This window comes from Pygocentrus nattereri, chromosome 29 (assembly GCF_015220715.1).
Source record: "Pygocentrus nattereri isolate fPygNat1 chromosome 29, fPygNat1.pri, whole genome shotgun sequence".
NCBI lineage: Eukaryota > Metazoa > Chordata > Actinopteri > Characiformes > Serrasalmidae > Pygocentrus > Pygocentrus nattereri.
The window spans coordinates 21063437-21074083 of NC_051239.1; the positions used below are offsets into that span (position 1 = coordinate 21063437).

A 10647-nucleotide genomic window follows, 5' to 3' on the forward strand; every position below is an offset into this window, starting at 1 on the left:
AGCCGAGTGTGAAGCGGCTGGGATGAGAATCAGTACCTCTAAATCCGAGACCATGGTTCTCAGGCGGAAAAGGGTGGAGAGCCCTCTCTGGGTCGGGGATAGGCTCTTGCCTCAAGTGGAGGAGTTCAAGTATCTCGGGGTCTTGTTCACGAGTGATGGTACAAGGGAGCGGGAGATTGACAGGCGGATTGGTGCTGGGTCAGCAGTGATGCGGGCTCTTTACCGGTCTGTTGTGGTAAAGAAAGAGCTGAGCCATAAGGCAAGGCTCTCGATTTACCGGTCGATCTACGTTCCCACCCTCACCTATGGTCATGAGCTTTGGGTAATGACCGAAAGAATAAGATCGCGAATACAAGCGTCCGAAATGAGTTTCCTCCGCAGGGTGTCTGGACTCTCCCTTAGAGATAGGGTTAGAAGTTCAGTCATCCGGGAAGGACTCGGAGTAGAGCCGCTGCTTCTTCACGTCGAGAGGAGCCAGCTGAGGTGGTTCGGGCATCTGGTTAGGATGCCTCCTGGATGCCTCCCTCGGGAGGTGTCACAGGCGAGTCCACCTGGGAGGAGACCCCGGGGAAGACCCAGGACACGCTGGCGCGACTATATCGCCCAGCTGGCCTGGGAGCGCCTCGGAATCCCCCTTGGAGAGCTGGTGGAAGTGGCTGGGGAAAGGGAGGTCTGGGCTTCATTGCTTAGCATGCTGCCCCCGCGACCCGAACCCCGGACAAGCGGAAGATAATGGATGGATGGATGGATGAAAAAAAATGCAGAGATGTTCCAACACTGTGGTTACTATCCTGCCATTGTGGTGCTGCATACGCTGCGTCTTTAACTTGCTGTGGTATTATAACAAAATCACTGACCTCCTGAAAAAGGTAGCCAGGTAGCCCACCAGACATTCGTGCCCAGGAGCCCATAACTTGATGTTTTGGGCCTGGGTAGACAGACTATAATCCTGTAAAAAAACATATTATAATTAGCTGTTAAGGTTTCTGTGTAATTTTATGTTAAAGATTTGTAGATTTGTTTTCAGATTTTTTTTTTTTTTGGATGCTGGGAAATTAACTAACGCTTAATACCATTTTGAGTGGAAATTACATAAATGAAGACAAGTGGTGTCTGACGTCTGCCCTGTACTTTAAAGAACAGTTGCTCTCTGAGGAATTCTTGACTAAATTTAAGGTTAACATAAGCTACTCAAAAATGACTGCTCCCTCTCTAATGAATGATCATAGTATATGAGCATTACAACATGTAAAATGTTAATCATTTGTTTACAACCTCTTTACAGATTAGCTCATTTGTCCAAATCTAATACAGCCCTGCTTTTTTTATCTTAGATATTTTAGATAATAAATATAGTGAGCAATGAACTGTTTCCTCTCATATTACTGTCTGCAGCAGAGTAAAGATTGAAAGACAAAATGCTTTATGATGCATTATTCATTTGCACATATGACAGTACGTCTGAGATTTTAGCTATTTAGTGTTAATAACAAAGCATGCTAGAAACAGTGCCTCTCCCATCAGCCAGCCTCGAAAACCATCTGTTCATCCTGCTGAGACAAGGCTGATCAGTGTCCTCCCACTTCCTACAACACCTCCAAATAATACACACCCAAACAAAGTACATCTGAAGTGTAATGCAATATGCTCATTTGCTCAAATTATATGGAAAGGAAAAGTTACTCAGTAACTAAATTTTTTTAAGTAATTTATTGAGCCATGTACTCAATACATTTTTGTTAATACATGTCATATGTCAATAAATTTTTTGATTAACTCCTTATACTGTAAGACTCATACATGAGACTATATTTCAGCTCATCATTTATTTAGTTTTTAAATGTATTTTATTTTATTTTATTAATAAGGCAGATGCACTGACCTAAGTTCTCGTTTTCAGGGGTGCCTTAGCACAAAATCTAAATCACACAAAATAAAATAGGGAGAAAGGTGGGGAAGTAAAATACAATAAAAATAAACAGTAAAAACAATAATAATAACAAATAAAAGATAAAATTATTGACAGATTGCAGTAATTAATTAAAAACTATAAAAAACAAATATAAAGGAAATAGACAAATAAAATGTACATTTCTAATATTAATAGTTATCTGATATTGAGTTAATATGATCTTTAACCCTTGAGACCCAGAGAACAGGTAGGTCACTTCTAGTCTTCATAACGTCAGACAGTTTAAGTTGCAACATGCTCCACATAACAGGACATTCAGCAGACCTGTCCCTAACTAGCAAGTGTAATGTCATCGAGCTGTGACGTCAGCATCAGTCAGTAATGTGGCTTGGAATATTACCTACAATCCTGATATTATTGCTCTGCTGTTTGGCCTTCAGATTCCAACAAAATGGGTTAAAACAGTGGCATACTTCATACACCACACCACTCAGCAGACTCTCACCATCCAGAGTAATTTGATCCACTTATGGTTATCCATCAACCAGCAATCCAGGTACAAAATCACCCAAACCCCACTCACTACTCTGATACTACATCTCTGCTTTTAGCCTTCATATTATAAACAAAGGGCTTTCAATTTTCATTGATTCTGAGTATTAGAAATATCTGATATTAAATATGCAACTCAATTTGTAATTAAAAATAAAGGCTTTCTTACTGTGTATCAGTTTTAGCACTGAGCATGAATCCAAGACGACAGAAAATCAATGAAAAACATGTCAGCCTAGGGCTGGATGATAAAACAATAATGATAATTAATACAATATAACTTTTCTTCGACAGAACAATAAGAAAGGTTCGATAAATCTGTGATATAATACACCGGTTTTTCGACATGAATAGAGAGGGAGGGGGTGATGAGTAAAAAAAGAGTTATACATTCCGTTTGAGTGGAGCGATCGGCGATCTGCTCTCTTGAGACCAAGCGTGAGTGACGAGATCAGTGGTGTAACTGCACCTGTCTTAAACTCACCTCTTTCCATCCTAACATCCTAACAAGCTTCTGCAGCATTAAACGACGTGTGCTCCTCTCAACTAAAACTCTGTTGCAGCGCTCAAAAAGTCATATTTTAGTATTAGTGCATTCTCGAGCAACGGAAGTGAAAGAAAGAAGAGGGTTCATGTTAGTTACAGCCCTGATTTAAACAAAAGTAAACTGAGGAATCTGTGAGGCATTAGAGAGTGGGAGAACACTGTTTCTAGCAACTGGCTAACTTGCTGTTTTTAGCAACTGGCTAACTTGAAGCAGCGCTCCATCACAGAGAACTGATACTGTAGATAAAGCAACACACAAAAGCAATGCTTTCAGTTTTAACATACCTAAAAGTAGGACTCTGTTTGTCTGGTGTTATTCGTCTGCTAGCCGGTGTTTGAATACTGTGATATACTCTGACATGGATGTGGGGAGTGATGGCAGTAAGGCGGTGTGATCCATCACTGATGTAGCGAGCCAGCTAATGTTTGCTTTTCATAAAACCTTGACGTTGTTGAGAAACTAAACAGTTTAGCACTGTTGTTGGTTTAGCATTTGTAACAAGATAGTTAAAAATAATCTTTTTCTTTCTTAAATGACCATTAAAAAAACTGCGCCTTGCTTTTCCAGCTGATACAAACAGCCAACCACTCTCCCATGACAGAGTAGTGAATTGTTCCACCATTGGGTGCTTGTCGTATTCCGACCATAAAGCATATTTTAAAACAGCAATTAACAACTCAGGAGCAAAAATCAGCCTCAAGCTTTAAAGAAATAATGATTTGACATTTGTTGCGATATGTATCGATATCGTTCGATATGAATTTTAATCAAATCAAATCAAATTTATTTGTATAGCGCTTTTTACAATGGATGTTGTCACAAAGCAGCTTTACAGAATTTCGGAAAAGACAGAGTTTCAACAGGACTGTAAGAATGTACAGAAACCCCCCGGTGGGCAAGCCAGGGGCAACAGTGGCAAGGAAAAACTCCCTCAGAACTGATGAAGAACCCTTGGGAGGAACCAGGCTCACCAGGGGGGACCCATCCTCCTCTGGTCAAACTACCTACAAGTGATTATATTACTAATATTAATAGCAGTAATATTGGTATTAGGAATAGCTAGGAGTCTATGAGAACATCAGTGTAGGGTGGGCAGCTAGTCCAAGGCAGGTGGTGGCAGCTGGGGCGTGGGCAGCTGGTCTGAAGTGGGAAGCAGGAGGGCTCGGCAGTCGGTCGTCCTTCAGTGTCCAGCCGGACATATGGGTGATTGTATACTCGGAAAGAAAGCAGGTAGATGTAATTAGTTTTGAGTACCTGCAAAACCTTATTTCCTATTACGAGCCACCACGATTACTCAGATCACAGAGTGCTGGCTTATTAATAGTTTTCAGAATTCAGAAGGCTTCAACTGGGGGAAGAGCTTTTTCTTATGAAGCCCCCAAACTCTGGAATGATCTTCCAGAAAATGTTCGGGACTCTTCAAATCTAGGCTGAAAACCCACTTGTTCAGTTTAGCTTTTGGTAGTTAATGTTCCCCTTAGATAAAGTCAGCAGATCCGTAACCTGAGACACTGGTGCTGTCATCACGGTGCTCGCATGTGAACACTCGGGTTTGTGGACGGTGGAGCGGAGGGATGCCAGACTGTCTCAGAGTGCTCTCGTGTCTGTGTGTCCTTCTGGTTCTCTCCTTTTAGTTAAGCTGTCATAGTCAGATCTGCCGGAGTCGTTAGCCACAATCTGGAAATGTTCACATTCTCTGTTTTACACACACCCAAACAGAACAAAACTCCCTACCTTTTTCCAAGTGTCGTGGAAATGTATTTAATAGTGTTGAAATATGCCTTTTGAGCTATTATGCTTAAGGATGATTCTAAATGTCACAGTGGCCGAGAGGTAGCGGGATTGTTTTGTATCTCAGGAGATAAGTGGAAGTGACCTCGCTATGAGAACAGAAGCAGAGTGTGAAGATAGATGCAGCAAGGCAGTGGCGCCTAGCCACAAGGCTACGGGTCGAATCTGGATGTTTTGCTTGGCTGCTCGCTGTAAACAGGTCGTATAAGATAAACATGTAAGAGAATGGTGTACAATTGAGAATAATGCTGACTAATGCTTACTGCCATGAAAGGAACGTAAGGGCGGGGGAATGACAGAAGGCTATAAGAAGCACAACACACAGCTAGGAAAGATATAGGAAAAGGGAGAGAGAATCCATTTTTTGTCATGTTCGCTTTTTAATAAACCTGTTACTCACTTTGATACAGACTCAGAGACTTTCATTATTACTTGTCACCCAGCGATTTCCACCACACAAGTAAACAACTGCCCACATGTCCGGCCACACACTGATGGATGACTGACTGTCGAGTTCTCCTGCTACCCGTTTCAGACCAGCTGCCCACGCCCCAGCTACCGCCAGCTGCCTTGGACTAGCTGCTCACCCTACATTGAAGTTTCTCATGGACACCTAACTATTACTACTAATACTACTACTATTACTATTAGTAGCACAATAATTTTGTAGGTAGTTTGACCAGAGGAGGACAGGTCCCCCCTTGTGGGCCTTGGTTCCTCCCAAGGTTTCTTCCTCAGCCCTTTCGCCCCAGGCTTGCTCACCTGGGGGTTTTTCATGTTAAAACTTTGTCTTTACTGGAATTCTGTGAAGCTGCTTTGTGGAAACATCCGTTGTAAAAAGTGCTATACAAATAAATTTGATTTGATTTGACTAACAATTTCTGAACAACAAGTGAACTTGTTTTCAAGATTTCACCAAATTCAAGATCTACACCTAAAAAATACAAAATTTAGCAGGCACTAAGTAAATTTTTTATCAAAAGTGACCCACATACATAATGATATCAAATTTCTGTTAGCATTTACATGTCAAACAATAGCATATCTGAGTAATCCAGGGTCTCCAGAAAATAACAACATATGGCATGTTACACTGTCACATGTAAATACTTTATAATTGCAACTGTAATTGTAATTGACCCAAAAAATTTCCCTAAAATTCCCTGAAACTTCTACCATCTGAACACGTAAACTGTAAACTGTGTTCCGTTCCATACCTAAGAAAGGTATTTATGGGACTATATTCAAGCATTAACACTGGTGAACAAAGAAGACCCCAGTTAAGGAAAAGGGAATAACAACTAGCATAGTTGATTACTGTAATGCTCTTCTTACTGGACTTCCTAAGAAAACATAACATCCGTTGCAACTCATACAAAATGCAGCAGCATGCATCCTAACAAAAAACAAAAAAAATGAATGATATTACTCCCTTTTAAAATGAACTGCACTCTGGCTACTTGTACCGTTCAGAATAGATTTTAAAGTTCTTCTTTAAACGTTTTTTGATGACCTAGCATCCGCTTACATCACAGAGTGTCTGCTTTTTTATGTTCCAACAAATTATCTTAGGCATGCAGATACTGCAAGTTCTGCAAATACCTTCTGTAAAATACAGAAAACATGGAGAGGCCTCGTTCAGTTATGTTTCTAAAATGTGGAACTTTTATTAGACAGTCAAGCTCAGTGCACACTTTTAAGAAGCATCTAAAATATATCTCTTTAACATAGAGTTTTAGTTAAATGCTATGTCTTTTGGTACTTATCTTTTAAATTGATCCGTGTCATTTTCTTATACGATTCTAAATTAATAATTATTTTTGCTATTTAACTTTATCACCTGTCTGTAAAGTGTATTGAGCTGCCGCCAGCATGAAAAGTGCTATATAAGTACAAATTATTATTATTATTATTATTATTATTATTATTAACTACAAAATGTAGAAGGAATAACAAGAAAATATGAAGAAAATAAATACAATTTCAACAGTGACAGACTACGGGGATTTCCAACTATATGTATTCAAAAGGTCCTTCTTTTTATGCAAAGTGTTCAGTGTGAAGGTGTTCTCACAACCGGCTGCAGAAGAAAGATATAGGAGCAAGTCAGAAGCACTCTGGGTGATCTCTCATACAGCCAGTCACCGACTGTCTTAGACACTTGCATCACACACTACATTGTCTCCATTAACTTTCCCTGTAATTTATAGAGGGAAGCTTAATGGAATATAATTTATATTGTGACCTCTCCCTGTACTTACAAAAATGTGCCTCCATTTATTTGAGTCATACTATTCCAAAAGTTTAAAGTGCAAAAGGTGCAACTGGAGCTCTGAAATAATCTGTTTACTCCTTGACTTCATCCCTAGAGTCTAAGGTATCCAGCAGATGTCTTCTGCACAACTACATTATATTGTGCTTGTGGTGACTCTCCACCCAATGGCTCTCATCCAGTCCACTCTCATTTAGGTCCAGAGAGGTGCACACGCTGAGCACAGCACCACCATGCCATCCTATGTTAGCTAAACAACAACTTGTCTAGCTTCTAGTAGTATTATGCTAAGTGCACATTGCTTAATGTGTGACTCAAAAAAACTGACAGACTTCTCAACTGGTAATATCAAGTTTGGATTTGCTAACAATTTTGAAAATAATAGAAGGTTCAGAAATCAGTTGGATCAGCTTTCACCTGCAGCTCTATTTCACACATAACCCTATCCTGGAAAATCTATGGAACATTATCAGACACAACAGATGCAAAACTGTATCTATAAATCCATTTTCTGACATACAATATATTTCCAAAAATATTCAGTCACCCATCCAAAACTTTAAATTCATATCTTCAAATCTTCCATGGCCACAGGTGTATAAAACCAAGCACCTAGGCCTGCAGACTGCTTCTACAGACATTAGTGAAAGAATGGGTCGCTCTCAGGAGTCAAGTCATGAAATTTCCTCACTACTAAATATTCCACAGTCAACTGTCAGTGGTATTATAACAAAGTGGAAGCGATTGGGAATGACAGCAACTCAGCCATGAAGTGGTCGGCCACGTTAAATGACAGAGCGGATGCTGAGGGGCATAGTGCACAGAGGTCACCAACTTTCTCCAAACTTCATGTGGCCTTCAGATCAGCTTAAGAACAGCATAGAGAGCTTCATGGAATGGGTTTCCATTGCTGAGCAGCTGCATCCAAGCCTTACATCACCAAGCACAATGCAAAGCGCGGAATGCAGTGGTGTAAAGCGCCACCACTGGACTCTAGAGCCGTGGAGACGTGTTCTCTGGAGTGATGAATCACGCTTCTGTCTGGCAATCCGATGGACGAGTCTGGGATTGGCGGTTGCCAGGAGAACAGGACTTGTCTGACTGCATTGTGCAAAGTGTAAAGTTTGGTGGAGGGGGGATCATGGTGTGGGGCTGTTTTTCAGGAGTTGGGCTCGGCCCCTTAGTTCCAGTGAAAAGAACTCTTAATGCTTTAGCACCAAGAGATTTTGGACAATTTCGTGCTCCCAAATCTGTGGGAACAGTTTGGGGACGGCCCCTTCCTGTTCCAACACAACTACGCACCAGTGCACAAAGCAGGTCCATAAAGACGTGGATGAGCGAGTTTGGTGTGGAAGAACTTGACTGGCATGCACAGAGTCCTGACCTCAACCTGACAGAACACATTTGGGATGAATTAGAGCGGAGACTGTGAGCCAGGCCTTCTCGTCCAACATCAGTGTCTGACCTCACAAACGTGCTTCTGGAAGAACGGTCAGAAATTCACTTAAACACACTCATAAACCTTGTGAAAAGCCTTCCCAGAAGAGTTGAAGCTCTTATAGCTGCAAAGGGTGTGCCGACATCATATCATTATTTCATTTAATTTAATTTAAGTTACACATAGGTTAAAGTAATCTGTAATATAAAAAAGAGCATAATTTCAACAATTGCATCCTTAATGACTACTTCAAAATCCCAAAATATTCTCCTTGTTCAGAGAAGTCACTCGGTTTTTTAACAGCCGTTAATTCTTTGCATTACTTACCTCAAGAACCACTACATACCATCAGCACTGCCTCCTCGATACCATACAATGACACAACCTTCTAGCCTACTTTAGACACAGGCTGGGCTGCTTTACTTTACAGGCCGCTAGAAAGAGTTTGGAAAGCAGCCTCAGATTACAGTCCGCATGGCCGCAATACAGTCGAAGTACGTCACCCAACCTACAGTGTCCTCTCTTTAGATCGTTCTACATATTTTACGGCTTAACGAATCTATCTTTAGTCAAAGCTGCCCGTTTTCGTGTGTGAACAAAGTCTTGCGTCACAGGAACAAGAAAAACAGCACACTTGGCTCTCGTTACACGGCGAGCAGTACTGCCCCCGCACTGTGCAGCATCGCTAGTAAAACGACATGCGCCTTCCTGAAAAAATGACATCATTAGAGATTATCGAGGTCAGTCGTGTTAACACCTCACTAATTATTCAAATATTTCAGATATTAAGTGCACGCAGATAAGAGCAGGGTCGTCTGGCTTACCGTGTTCACCCATAATGTCGTAGTGAGCAGCAGCAGCAGTCGTTTAGGATATGCGCGATCTCTGGGTGCAACTCCTGGAGCAGAAGCCGTCTGTTTGACCGATTATGTGCTCTCCATTACGTTCTGCGAGGTTGCATCAAACTCCTGAAGTGTTATTGCTCGCCTGCGTATATCGGGGGCGTACTGCGATAAGGGGTGTGACTGCGTATCTCTTCGAAAGTGCAATAAGGTATAAATGCGCTTGTGTGTGTGTGTGTGTGTGTGTGAGAGAGAGAGAGAGAGAGAGAGAGAGAGAGAGAGTGAGGGAGAGAGAGAGAGAGAGAGAGAGAGTGAGGGAGAGAGATAGAGAGAGAGTGAGGAAGACAGAGAGAGTGAGGGAGAGAGAGAGCGTGAGGGAGAGAGAGAGTGAGGGAGAGAGAGTGTGAGGGAGAGAGACAGAGAGAGAGTGAGGGAGGGAGAGAGAGAGTGAGGGAGAGAGACAGAGAGAGAGAGTGAGGGTGGGAGAGAGTGAGTGAGGGAGAGAGATAGAGAGGGAGAGAGAGAGAGAGGGGGAGAGAGAGAAAGAGAGAGAGTGAGGGGGAGAGAGAGAAAGAGAGAGTGAGAGAGAGAGAGTGAGGGAGAGAGATAGAGAGAGAGTGAGGAAGACAGAGAGACTGAGGGAGAGAGAGAAATAGAGAGAGAGAGTGTGAGGGAGAGAGATAGAGGGAGAGAGAGAGTGAGGGGGAGAGAAAGAGAGTGAGGGGGAGAGAGAGAAAGAGAGAGAGAGAGAGTGCGCACGTTTCACGCCGACGGAGTATATGTCGTGGCCCAGTCTTCCCAATAGACTTCGGGAGATTTCAATTACAAAGGTCTTGTGCTTTGTTTGGATTTGTTCTAATAAGACGTTGTTTAACTGGACATTGTTCAACTACGCAGTAGAAGGCATAGTAGGATACTCTCTGTCAATCAAAACAGGAGACCACACCCCCAATCCCATAAATTGAGAGATTGACAGAGGGACGAACTAATGAAACCATATAGAACTATGCAGAAATATAACGCAGGAGGAGTTTTCGGAAAGAATCCACCTACATAAAAGGTCGATCTTGTGGATTTTTTCCTGATGAGCAATGTAGGCTGACTCAGTCAAGCCAGTAGTCAAATAAAGGTGGTTTGTAGTTTCCACTTATTTTCTTCTGATGAGTGACAGTTCTGTAGTCAGCAGTTTTTGGTCGTTGAAATTGGCACATTTGTAATTAAGCTCACCGTAGGTTTTTATGCTGTCTGTTGGGCCATAGCTGTTCACTCTTCAGAGTGCTAATCTTTCTTTAC

The 10647-nt window shown here is 41.8% G+C and overlaps 1 protein-coding gene across 5 annotated transcripts in view; it reads right to left on the reverse strand.

The window, feature by feature from the left end:
• Positions 1-9688, reverse strand: part of unm_hu7912 (un-named hu7912) — a 34247-nt gene extending 24559 nt beyond the window's left edge. Inside the window, exons 1-2 of one of the 5 annotated variants that reach the window (XR_005129904.1) lie at positions 9337-9688; positions 858-949 (exon numbers count right to left, since the gene is read on the reverse strand). The gene's annotated coding sequence lies outside the window, so the exon portion shown is untranslated. Of the gene's footprint in view, positions 1-857; positions 950-8839; positions 9226-9336 lie in introns of those variants that run through there. The other 4 variants (XM_037536095.1, XR_001858371.2, XM_017709504.2 and 1 more) reach the window with 4 other exon arrangements.
• Between the last annotated feature and the right edge of the window lie 959 nt (positions 9689-10647).